Raw genomic sequence first — 12,150 nt, 5'->3', positions numbered from 1 at the left:
TGGGGGGCCACTTGCCAGATGCGGGTCATTTCCCAAAATCATAAAGCCTCAATTAGAACGCAACAAATGGGATAGCGTGTATTTTAAAAGAAAGCGATATCATCCTCATGAAATGTAAGCGTTTTAACAGGCAGACTTGAGAATTATCTCCACTCCCCTCTTTTCGGAACACGTGTCAGCGGAGCTGCCGGGCCTATATTTATTCAGGCGCGGGGGGGGGGGGGGGGGGCAAGATCCCGCCATAGGAACAGGCACAAAAATAGTGGTTAGCGTTGTTTCTAATTACAAGTTGATGAGAGCCCCCCGCGTCATTAATCCTTCCCTATCAGCACTGGGGGCAGGCCGGGCAGCACCAGAATAGAACTGATCTTTCCAGCGAGCCCCACATGGACGTATTAGGCAAAACGGGCTCGAGAGGAGGGCCCACCTTTTCCTAAACACACGCGCGTGACCTCACGACAAAAGAGGAGGCGCTGAAACGAAACAGAGGACGGCCGAGCTGGTTATCATCAAAGCAGCCCCCCCTCCATATTTGTCACAGGAAGACCGGCTCGCACGGCATCGCCAACTAAATGTCGCCGCAGCCTCACTTTGCTCTTCAACGCAACGGTTGCGCTCCAAATGAATCCCTCGTCACTGTTTACAGTAAACTGCAGGTGTCATGTTCTGTTTTCGCTTGGGTTGGTTTTGTTTTACGTGCCGATTTTGTCAGTTGGGTCCACCTGTTGGCCGCCTCCCTCGTGTTGACCAATCGGCTCCCTCCAGCCGCCTGTGCCTGCTCCAGGTGTTTCTCGTTGTCTCGTCAAGATATGTGTATTTATCTTCCATTTTGGTTCAGGTCTTGTTGGTCCCTTCATTGTCCATGTTACTTGTTGCGCGTTATGCTTTTCAAAGTCACGTCAAGATTCTAGTATTGAAGTCATACTTTGTTACATTGCATAGTTTTTGGTTGTCACTATAAGTGGTTCTCAAAAATGAAACATTTTCGAGATTCCTCCACTCCCGCCCTGCGTCCCTGCTTCCCGGACTCGGGTCCTCCACGCCTCGCCGCGCCTTCCTCGAGCCCCGAATGTGACAGCGGTGAACCGAGTGTAAGTTATCTTCTATCAAGTTCCCTCAACGTATCCCGGATTGCATTTTAAAAAGTCATGAGCGAGACCGGTGGTGGCTGGGAAGGCGCCAATCCCATCATGCATTGCGGTGATACAAACAAAAAAATGTGATCAAAATGTCAGACAGTCAGATGAGGGCAAGCAGCGGGAGAATTCATACAAATGTTCATGAAGTGCTTTGTATTAGTTCAATATAATACACTCAGCTGGAAATAATTTGATTCTATTTTCTTCTTCTTCTTTTCCTTTCGGCTTGTCCCGTTAGGGTTCGCCACAGGGTGTCATCTTTTTCCATCGAAGCCTATCTCGTGCATCTTCCTCTCTACCACCTGCAGTCTTCATGTCCTCCCTCACGACATCCATCAACCTTTTCTTTGGTCTTCCTCTCCCCTCTGCACCCTTCTACCAAATATACTCACTCTCTCGCCTCTGGACATGTCCAAACCATCCAAGTCTGCTATCTCGAACCTTGTCTCCAAAACATCCAACTTTGGCCGTCCCTCTAATGTGCTCATTTCTAATCCTATCCAATCTTTTCACTCCGAGCGAGAACCTCAACATCTTCATTTCTGCTACCTCCAGTTCTGCTTCCTGTTGTTTTCTTCATTGCCACCGTCACCAATCTGTACATCATGGCTGTCCTCACCACTCTTTTATAAACTTTGCCCTTCATCCCTGCGGATAGTCTTCTGTCACATAGAACACCAGACGCCTTCCACCAACTGTTCCACCCCGCTTGGACCTGTTTCTACACTTCTTTACCACACTCTCCATTGCTCCCAAGTATTTGAAGTCGTCCACCCTCGCCATCGCTTCTCCCTGTACCCTCGCTCTTCCCCCTCCGCCCCTCTCATTCGCGCACATATATTCTGTTTTACTTCGGCTAATCTTCATTCCTCTCCTTTCCAGTGTGTGCCTCCATTTTTCTAATTGTTCCTCTGCCTCCTCCCTGCTTTCACTGCAGATCACAATCTCTGCGAACATCATAGTCAAAGGGGGATTCCAGTCTAACCTCATCCATCAGCCTATCCATTACTACCGCAAACAGGAAGGGGCTCAGCTCGGATCCCTGATGCTTTCCCACCTCCAATGTATTTCATATTACAGAAGGGCCATCAGCTAATGTCGAATGAGCAATGGCGTAATTAACAGCGCACCAAAGTCATTTCGGGAAACATTTTCATTCGACTGATGAGCAAACAATGTAGCGCACTGTTTAAAACTTCATTAATTACATATTACTGCATATTTTTATTGTCCTTGGGCCAATCCCCCAACCCAACAGTCACCAAGCAACCGATCAACAACATGCTGGTCATTTACTGCAGTCTCCTGCACAGCTATAAAAGCTTTTGGGAATAAGCCGCAAGTATTTTAATATTTTCCACTTTGGATCACGTTTCCCCGCTGCCGAGTTCGGTTGTGGTTATTGTTCACGCGTTTATCTTTAAGAATGTTTAGGCGAGAACTGTGGGAGCCCACCTGCGTTTTCTCTGTCACGTCTGTTTTTTTTTTTTTTTAACTGCGTTTCCTTTGCTCCGTGCGCGTGCATCTAAATAAAGAGCTGAGCGGGAACGTGCGCGGACCAAGACCAGTGAATCAAAACGCCTCTGACAGAAACGAGACGTCATCCGATCCGCTCAAGGACAGAGTCTTGAATGAGTTTCCGGTTACCATGGAAAGAAGCATAACATAACATGACGCGGACACTGCGGCCTGATACCCCGGCAAAATGCTATCAAAATAACAACGAGGCGGATATATTGGATGGATCATTTTCAGATTTTGGATTTTTGTGTGGACTGCTCTTCCAGTTGGAGGTGTAACCCACATAAAAACCATACAGCGCAGATATTGCAAGCAAAATCTTGCGCGTTTCTCTTCAAATCGGTTTCGTTTCATGATGTATTCCAAGTTGGGTGTCATATACCTGGAAAATGAATCTGAAATTGAGTTGATCGCTAGTCTCATGTTCCTTTTTTTGATGTGCTGCCCAAAGGTTCGCAGTCAGCCGCAAAGATAAAGGAATCGGCCGCTACGCTACGTTTGGAGAGGGAGCGCGGCGAGACGACCGATAACCGCGCAGCTGTTGTTTGCGGGGTCACCACGGAAACGGAGGTAATTAATGGCCCTATCGAGTTACGCGACGCGACATGCGAAACCTCCGTTTGGGAAAGTCAGCGACACTAATAGATGCCGCAACTTTGCACTCCAGCCCGCGTTCTGCGCGCACATTTTCAGTTGCCGCATGTGCCGCTACAAGGTCAGAATCTGTTAATACGCACAGGAGCAAGAACAGTTCTAAGTTCAGCCCAGCATTCCGAAAACGAACTAGATCGTAGTTCTTTTGTTTCTTCTTCGTATGTTCCTGACGGGAAGATTCCCCTTGAAATAAGGGCAGTTCATTTTCACTTGCAGCTAGCTGCAGCTTTAACTCCACAATCGCAAAAACGAGGAATTATTACAAAATCAGGATTTTGAACGATGGCGCAAGGGCATTAAGAAATTTGCATTCCTCGATCTGGCTAGCTGACAAACAAAATATTTCATTTGATCTATTCTCATACTACAAAACGAAATACATCCCAGGTCATGACAGCGCGATCGGACAGAGTTTTAACTAAAGACAAATCAGAATTTTCCGAGTAATGGATTTTTACAATAATTTTACAATTGAAGAACATATTGTCCTCCATTTACGCAGCGCACCTCCCGTTCTCACGCAACTGCGACGTGCCCGCCGCGAATGGCGACCGAGGCCGCCCTGAATCCTCGCCAAATACAGCATTTATCCGCCGACGTATGAGAGCTCCTACGTGGTGCGTTCAGACGGGTTTTTCCGGGAAGTCCCCGACAAAACCTGGCACGAAACTGGCATGAAAACGATCTCACGTTTGAAAACCTGAATGAGCGCGTTCTCGATTATGTTCACCAGCCACAAATGAAAAGTATAATAGCTAGCAGAATTGGGATGGGACAGGTAACCCGTATTACAGTCTGTACTTCTTATTTTTGGGACCACGGGTTTGTACATTTTGAGTACATATTTCTAGCAAGAAGAGTTTTGTTTTCCCTCTCAAAATGATCTTAAAACCATCACACACCAACACAGAGTCATGGTTTGATGAGAATAAAACCCTCGCATACCAACTAGCTTGTATGACTACAACTATTTACATCTTGCAAGGACACTGCAAAGCATGCTGGGAAGTAGCCTGTCTTTCACCGTTGAGTGTAACAAATCCAAATGTGCAAAAAAATGTAAACAAAACCGCTATTTGTGTGACTGCTGGATTCAATTTGGGTCAAATGATCACATCTGCAACCCTACCTATCCCTAACCCTCATCCAGGGATGACCAATCAATCTACTCTGAACTGAACTGCTACACTAACCACAGAGGTTGGAAATCAAAACATTGCTGAACACGACGTCGGTTGAGCGCGATTAACTCAAACATCTTCGACCGCAGAAAAGCGCTGCAAGTCTTTATCGATGAATAGTCCGACTACACTTGTTAATCTTCAGTGGTATGATAGTTGAGACTTTTGGTCGACCAATCGCAAGTCTTGGAGCAGGATACCAAAGCACGAGAAGCCAGGAATGTGTTTCCTTAAGATGAGTGAGTGAGTCTACTTTTCCCAGTGAACGCGCCATTTGGTAAAATGACGCAACACGAGTACCCCTGGTGAGTTCCCGCAGGTTTAAGCCCGAACCAAACGGTTGCTGTTGTCCGTACGTTAGCGGCGTTAAAGCAAAACGAGGCCAGTTGTTAAAATAATTCATCTGGAGCAGAAAAAGAAGAACGCAACCGTGTGCAATATCGTTAGTCGCGTATTTTGAGGCTGAGGATGTTTTTTCTTCCCTTATAAGGAAATGTGACTGGTTGACAAAATTCATGCACGATGGTGTACAATTTGGTGCTGATCCAAATTGGGAATTGCTCCTGCCTTGGTGGTGCTCTACTCCTTTTTTTTTTTTTTTTTGCCCCCTCCTGGTACCATGTCCCACTACCCAAAAAAGAGCCCGACTAAAGGTCAACGCCCTAAGAATAAAGCCCCATGATAACCGCAGATGTCATGGGCTGGTGATATTTATAACCTACGCCCAGTCATCATCATATCTGAAATTGACGGATGACACAATTCAATGTTAGTCTGACAAGACGTAGACCGTATTTAGGTCTCAAACGTTGGCCGCGTGATTCGCGAGGCAAATTAGAAGCGGCAACCGCAGCTCTGCATACGCGCACGCGTGTGAACGAGATGCGTAACATTGCGATCAAGTCGCCGGAGGAAGCTGGGGGGGGGGGGGGCCTTCAGATCACGTCGGCTAATCCTAAACACGGCGGGCGCAGCAAGTCTACGTGACATATGGTCGGGCGTCAGCACGCCGAGTTGTGTTCTGTGTCGTGCAGCCGTGACTCATATTCAAAACAAAACCCTGGGCGCTCGGCAAGTGTGCGAAGGCGAGCATCGTTCGGCTCGGCGGTGCTAGATTTTGATCTTGTGTAAACAGGCTGCGGTTTGAACTCATTCTGATCCTGCGACGGTTTGCCCGCTTCTTGGTCTTCAGCGTCACCGTACGTGTCGTTTCTGCATATTTACAGAGACGTCGCCCCGGTGCGATGCCATCTGTAATCTTTTTTTTTTTTTTTTTCTGTTGCACAGCGTGAAATAGGCCGAGACCGCCTGTCCCTCGCGCGCCCTCTCCGTACGTCTCACTCTTGCGCATCTCGGGCTTGTGTATCACCTGACACACTTGGATTGAAGGGATTCTCATCTCTCTGGGTGAGGGGGCACAAGTGGGTCGCGTGGAAATAAAACGGAACCCTTTCATTTTGCTTTGACTTTCCTTTTAATGGGACGATAAAATTATTTTGAACGGCTGCCATCAGAAATTTTATTTCTTCAACCTGTTTTTCCGTATTCCCTGTTCCTGAGATCCTACACCAGGGCTGTCGAACTCATTTTTGTCGTGGGCCACATTGTACTTGTGGTTTCTCCTCAGAGGGCCGTTATAGCTTTGAAACCATAAAAATCCTTAACTGCCTCATCATACTTACGCATGAACTAGTTTTGGAATCAGAAATCAAAGGGTAATGGGTTTTCCCAACTATTGTTGTTTGGTAACACAAAAATCCCTGTAATGTCTCAACGTAGGACAATTTGAAATCTTGGTACTGTTTTGGGAAAAAAAAAAAATCATGGAAGTTGATACACATGATTTGCCTCCGCGGGCCACATAAAATCGTGCGCCGGGCCGAATCTGCCCCCCGGGCCTTGAGTTTGACACCGGTGTCCTACATATGAGGCCCGCCGCGCACCACAAACAAACCGACCTGTAACGTTAATCTGTTGATTGGCTACAAAAGATAACCGCCAACCTTTGTGATGTACCACAAAAAATATAGCATACTTTATCACTTTTATTAAACCATAAAACTGTGACGTGATGGTCAAAGGAGATCCGGGTAGCTGCAAAGACGGAATGACGCTGACAAAAAATGGCACAATGTGGACATTTTGATAGGTTGCGTCGACTGACTGGTACCCAGCGCGCTCCTTTACGTCGCTAGCATGCATTTCGGCATTTAGTTATTTGCCGCATCTGACATTCTAAATTGTGGAACGCACAATAAAAAAAAAACTTTATATGCTGTATTTGTACGGCTTGGTGGCAGTGCGATGTGGGCCGCTAATGAAAAGTAGTTGCTGAATTCTACACAGTCTTGGCTACGGCGCTACAACAAAATGGATTTTCTCCGGGCACTCCGGTTTCCTCCCACATCCCCAAAAACATGCAACATTAATTGGACACTCTAAATTGCCCCTAGGTGTGATTGTGAGTGTCTTTATGTGCCCTGCGATTGGCTGGAAACCAGTTCAGGGTGTATCCTGCCTTCCCGTTGGCAGCTGTGATAGGCTCCAGAACTCCCTGCGACGCTCGTGAGGATAAGCAGCTAAGAAAATGGATAGATGGATGTTTCAACTCCAATGTGTGTGCCACATTTTGAGTGAAAGATGGAGGCCTTGTGAAGAATACATTACAGACCGGATGACATTTCCCCGAATCATACAGCCCTTAACATGTGGGACTTTTTCCGAGTGACTTATGAGCCTTTTGTTTGTTTTAGTGCCATGTTTTGTTTTTTTTTTTTTTTTTTTAACTTTTAAATTATTACCACGGAGGAGACGAGTGGCGCTGATTCAGGGCTTTTTATGGATGACTCAAAGTGGCTGCGAAGGCACAGCAGTTGAGTGCAGCTCAAGCGTCTTGCAGGCCTCACAACAACATAAAATGTTGAAAGCTGCTGCACTCTTGTGGACAATGTCGTGATGCACTGTACTGTATTTACATTGAATGCAGCGGGTAAGCTGAAAAAGTATTTTAAAGTACTGTAAACTAACACTAATTACTACAGACCATTTCACTGTTGGTGATGTCGCCATTTTCATAGCGCCACGTTGCCGGTCAAACACAACTGCTCGACATTGAACCGGAGGAGAATATTTCCAATACCCGAGACCTGCTGTGCTGTCGGTTGTCACAACAGCGATCGCTTCAATTCAGGTCGGAATTATTCTTCTCAATCTCAAATGACCAAAACGTACTTATAATCCCAAATTGGCTGATTTGAGAAAAATGCGTATTGAAAAAAAACCTCTTTCGCACTAAAGAGGTTAATGTGTGGACGCAATCGCTTTCGTGTAGTTGAGATGACTCTTTTTTTTTTTTTTTTTTTTTTTAATAGTTAATGATTGAGAGTTTGTGTGAAACCAGGGGTCATTTATTTAAATATTTGTATTTGTATTGAATACTAGCTGAAAAGATGATGGATTTGGGCAAATGTTAACGTGTCGCAGAACAGACTTCTGCGTTCACGGGCCGTCAACTCTTTTTTTTTTTTTTTTTTTTTTTTTTCCAATCATAGTTAATGAATGCAAGTTTGTGTAAAACAAGGGGTCATTTATTAAAATATTGTTTGTAATGAATGCTAGCGGAAAAGATCGATGGATTCCAGGAAAGGTTAACGTGTGGCCGAACACGCTTCCGCGTTCACGAGGCGTCAAAACTGTCACTATGTGGGATTTATTCCTGATGAGAACAGCAACAAAGTATTGGTATGCGTCCAGACTTTTATACGCTTTCAAACTTTTCCGTGTAAATCGCGACGATTTACTCGCCATACCCATGTGTAGCTCCAGTTGTCCAAGACAAACGGGAGCGAGTTAACGGTCCAATTTCTTATCGGCGAAAACATCGACTTCGGCATTAAATACGCGTCCTCTATGCCGAGTTTATCCAATTCTTCCACGTACCGTCGTTTATTTTCACCTTCTAAATGTCTGACGGTATGGGGCAAGACTCTGGGCGTCGTGCCACAAGACATATTTCCATGTCGTCTCCAACCGACGTAGCATCGAGCAATGCTTAGCCTGACCACCAATATGCCGACGTAAACAAAAGTCACGTGATTTTTACGGACGTAGGCTCACGAGCTCTATATCAACAGCAACAGGGTATACTAATTTTAGCACATGTATTACCCGGTATCACATGTATTTGCCAATGAAGTTGTATCAGGTGCAAAAATCTTGACGATATTTATCGGACACATTATGGCTCCGTCTTCTTATAGCGATAAAAGCTGTCTTGAATGCACACAAAGTGCAAATAATACCCCCCCCCCTCCCAACTTGATTTATATGCAAAACAAGTCAAACTGTGCGTAATCGCTCTTGCCATTTGCTTGTGTTTCTCAACGGGTATAACGGGAAAAGGCGTGACAGGGCCGCGGAGGGCACGGCAGGACAGAGGGGACGGCGCAATGCGCAATAAAAGTGTCATTTTTCACCTCCCCTGTAAACGGCTTGTAATGTCGAGATGAGCCATTGCCTATTATGGGCTCCATCTCGCCGGTGACATCGGTAAACAGAGCGAGGCGAGCGCTCAGCTGAACCAATGAGGAGGGCCCCCGTCCCGGCGTCTGGACTAGCTCGGCCGTCGGTAAGCCATAGGTAGACGAAGCGCTTGTTATGGTTGGGCTTTGGGAACAGACGTCTCCTTGTGAGGCGCAAACGTTTGCCGGATCATGAATATTACTGAGGTTATGGGGTTATGGGACAGCTTTATTACTTTGACGAAGACCATTTCTCTGCCGGGGCTTAGATGGGAGGACAAGACGAGTCGTATGCCCGCCTAGATTGCGTCGCAAAGCGAGGCCGCTGAGCTCTTTACTCCTCTCCGCGAATTCTGATTCACCCGTCGGCGTGTACGTCCTCGCCGAACGAGCATTCGTCTTTGGAGCCCGCGGTTCAGCCAGCAGTCACGGGTCCTGATTGGGCCGGGGGTGGAAGTCTACAGGAAGTGGGGGGAATATTGTGACTCAGATGACATATTTTGAACGTTTTTTTCTGCTATTCTTGCACACATTTACAAGTGGATGAGTCTGACAAAAACACTGCCATAAAAGCATAAATCATGACAATGAAGTCATCCTAGTTTCATTTTTTTCCTTAAACCTGAATGGGGGGGAAAAAAATCATAAACCGTGATATTACTCTGGATCGCACTGCATTTTGAAAAATGACCAAAGTAATTGACTTACTGTAGCTACTCAAATTAGGAATACTGTACTGATTAATGAAAATCTATGCTTTTAAGAATCTATGCACCTTATTGTATCATAAATTTTGCCACGCCATAAAAAGCTCCGTAGCAACTGTGTGAATTCTGAATTTACAGGTTTCCCTTGCAACTTTCCAGATGCAAAATGATGGCATAAATGATACTACTCATTAGACCAATTCACTCATCTTTATGCATTTATTATGACGGTAAAAAATGACGTGTTCTGAATATTTGTAAATATTTTGCTTTCTGCTATTGTGTGAATGGAAAATGGCCGCTGGGTCCTGGCACTTGAGATCACATGTCCCTCTGGTGTATTGCAATAATAAGGTGCTCTCTAATAGCATTAATGGGGAAGACATCTTGAGTCACATACAGAAGGAGGAAAAATTTTATAAAATAAAATATGTAACTCTTAAAGACTCAAAGATGCATCTGGGCTAGTCTTTGTGGAAATTGCATGTCAATTAATGGGGGGGGGGACATACTTTTCATACGAACATGTAAACGTGACTCTTCAGAAAACAAGTTGTGAAAATTTCACGACATATGTAAAGATATTTTGGTGTTAAAAGTGTGGAAAAATGTTACTTTACATTTTTCTCTGAAACAATTACCGTTATAACATATGTATTGCATACACAACATCAGCTTGTGCAACACGGTGAAGAGCACAACCGCCCCCTTGTGCACGATGGGAGCACTGCAATGAAAATACAGCTCAGGGGGTTCACCTTGCAGTTGCTGACAATTCACTTCGAGTCCATCTGTGCGTACTTCCTCATAGTTTTCCAGATATAATCACAGTGCATACTCGGGTTCTGAAACAAAAATGTGTATTTTTGCACAGGATAAGAACTTTTATTGACCCCCCCCCCCCCCACACACACACACACAAATTCTCATCCTAGCTTTCCCACTCTAAGATATCACTTCTACCTTTTTCCTGGTGAGCCTGTAAAACATTTAATAGAGAGGAATGTAAATATTCACATGACACGCTGCAGCCACTGACCCCGAGGGTCACCTTGTGAACCGCCGTGCAGTTAAAAACGTAGACCTCCAAGGCTCCTGTCGATGCCCCCTTGAGATTCACTCCCAGCAATACGAAACAAACCATATGAAGCAAAAACGTGATGTCCTGAGCGCTTTACTTGATTTCAAAAGAGGTTTATGGGAGCGGAATTCTCCCCAAGCTGATTTTTCCCAACAGCGAGATTGTTGTAGTCAAATTTAGTATGAAAGGGAAGGCGTTACGATCACGTGTGGCGTGCCCACGGCGCGGCAACGCAAACTCCCCAAACAAAAAAAAAACGTTAAAAAAAAAAAACCCAGCAGATCTTCTTAATTGGCTGCAGAAGCGAAGGCCGCTTAATGTCCTCCGTCCTGCTGTTAAGAGAACAGAATGATGGATTCAAGCGGGCGCGCTTGCCAAATTCGCAATTCTGTTCCACGTTGTCGAGTGCGTCGGATCTGTCACATCGCTTTAGCTGCTTTTCAACTCAACCTTTTTCCATTGCGCCGGAGCGCCGGAGCCGCCTCGCTCCATTCCTCAGCCCTTTGCTCATTTGATGCGCGACTGACATCATGCCCGACGTAATGGACATGAGGACAATGAAATGTTTTTTTTTTTTTTTTTTTTTCAGGCAAGAAAAGCCTTTTGGGACAGTGATGGATCCAATGAATATGACAGCTGATGAAATGCATCATGGCTTGTATGTCCTGTCGAAAAATACGGACGGATTTTGTGAGTGCGAGGCGGGGGGAGATGACATCATCCCGTCTGAGATTAATTACAAAAACAGTTTTGGAGGTAGCTGGAGTGATTTATGATCTGTGATGATTTGAGCGCTTATTGGATGCAATGTGTGCATTGCCCCCCCCCCCCCCGGGTGTGTAACATAAATAAAGATGTAGGAAGGAAAATTAACTTTGTAATTACTTTGTAATCAAATAGTTGGTTCTCTGAATAATGTAGTCGTGGTACCTATTTGGGGTTGCGGGGGCTCTTGTAGCTGGCCCAAGTGTCAAATGTTGAAAAAATGTTGACCCAGCAGCCAGACTAACGGGGATTCCCCCCCCCCCCCCGCACTATCGTACTGGGTGGCAGCGCCGTGGCACGCCGCTGGAAAGGATTACTCCACCGTGGTGTTAATGGACTTACTTAACTCCCGGGCCTTGACTTGTGTTTTCCACCGAATTAAAATGTCAGGGGCCACAAATCAGAGGGGGGGTGGGGTGGGGGGGAGGTGAGCGGAGGGCCTCTCGTGTCCTTTCTTAATGGTTTCTTCAACGGACGCGTGAAACCCGAGACTTTAAGATGACCCGGCGCTACTGAGGCCCGGGTTGTACTTCCGTTTACTGCGGCACACCGTGGAAGCCGTCGCCGGCCCACATCGCGTCC

The 12,150-nt window shown here is 45.8% G+C and overlaps 1 long non-coding RNA gene across 1 annotated transcript; it reads left to right on the top strand.

Annotated features, from left to right (window-relative positions):
- The first annotated feature begins 825 nt into the window (after positions 1-825).
- On the top strand, positions 826-11,859 carry LOC133496575 (uncharacterized). The gene is made up of 3 exons (XR_009793818.1): positions 826-1,091; positions 3,112-3,230; positions 11,393-11,859. It is a non-coding gene; the product is annotated as an uncharacterized LOC133496575 (long non-coding RNA).
- Positions 11,860-12,150: the final 291 nt, after the last annotated feature.

The sequence above is a fragment of the Syngnathoides biaculeatus genome, chromosome 23 (genome assembly GCF_019802595.1).
Source record: "Syngnathoides biaculeatus isolate LvHL_M chromosome 23, ASM1980259v1, whole genome shotgun sequence".
NCBI lineage: Eukaryota > Metazoa > Chordata > Actinopteri > Syngnathiformes > Syngnathidae > Syngnathoides > Syngnathoides biaculeatus.
Note: the sequence above shows the minus strand (reverse complement) of the source record. Positions and strands in the feature narration are given on the sequence as shown.